Source organism: Lipotes vexillifer, unplaced genomic scaffold (assembly GCF_000442215.2).
Source record: "Lipotes vexillifer unplaced genomic scaffold, Lipotes_vexillifer_v1.1 scaffold168, whole genome shotgun sequence".
In the NCBI taxonomy this organism is placed as follows: domain Eukaryota; kingdom Metazoa; phylum Chordata; class Mammalia; order Artiodactyla; family Lipotidae; genus Lipotes; species Lipotes vexillifer.
Window position 1 is genome coordinate 2,528,878 of NW_006773947.1, and position 505 is coordinate 2,529,382.

At 30.1% G+C, this 505-nt stretch overlaps 1 protein-coding gene across 1 annotated transcript in view; it reads right to left on the reverse strand.

Moving 5' to 3' along the window:
- Positions 1–505, reverse strand: part of RBBP8 (RB binding protein 8, endonuclease) — a 77,889-nt gene that overhangs the window by 49,597 nt on the left and 27,787 nt on the right. The window lies entirely within an intron of this gene.

Sequence of the window (505 nt, forward strand, 5' to 3'; positions counted from 1 at the left end):
TAGGGAAACTGAAATTCTCAAACACTCAAACAAAAAATTGACTTGTTCATCAATATGAGAATGGGTAAATAAATGGCATCTACACAATGCAGCCATTAAAAAGAATGCTGTCTTATTCCTCAATACCTAGGGTTTTTGCTTGTTGAGTTTTGGGCTATTTTTCAGACAGTTAAAGTTGCTAGAAATCTGACTATTAGACATGTAGACATTACTGCAGATTATTTCAAGTACTAATGGTAATATAACTGTGGATCTCAACTATATCTATTGAAATGTAATAGTTTTCTACTCATTGATAATCTTATATTCCTAAATAAACTCATGCATGCATTCATTCATGCAAACCACAGAATCTATGGGTCTAAATATATAAACAAACATATAAACATGTAAAGACTTCTAATATATAGTCTAAAATAAAATAACATATGTCAGAACAAGAAGTATGATATGATCCCATTAAAAATTTAAAAGAGAAGATAGAGGAGGGGGTAAAATGAGGGAA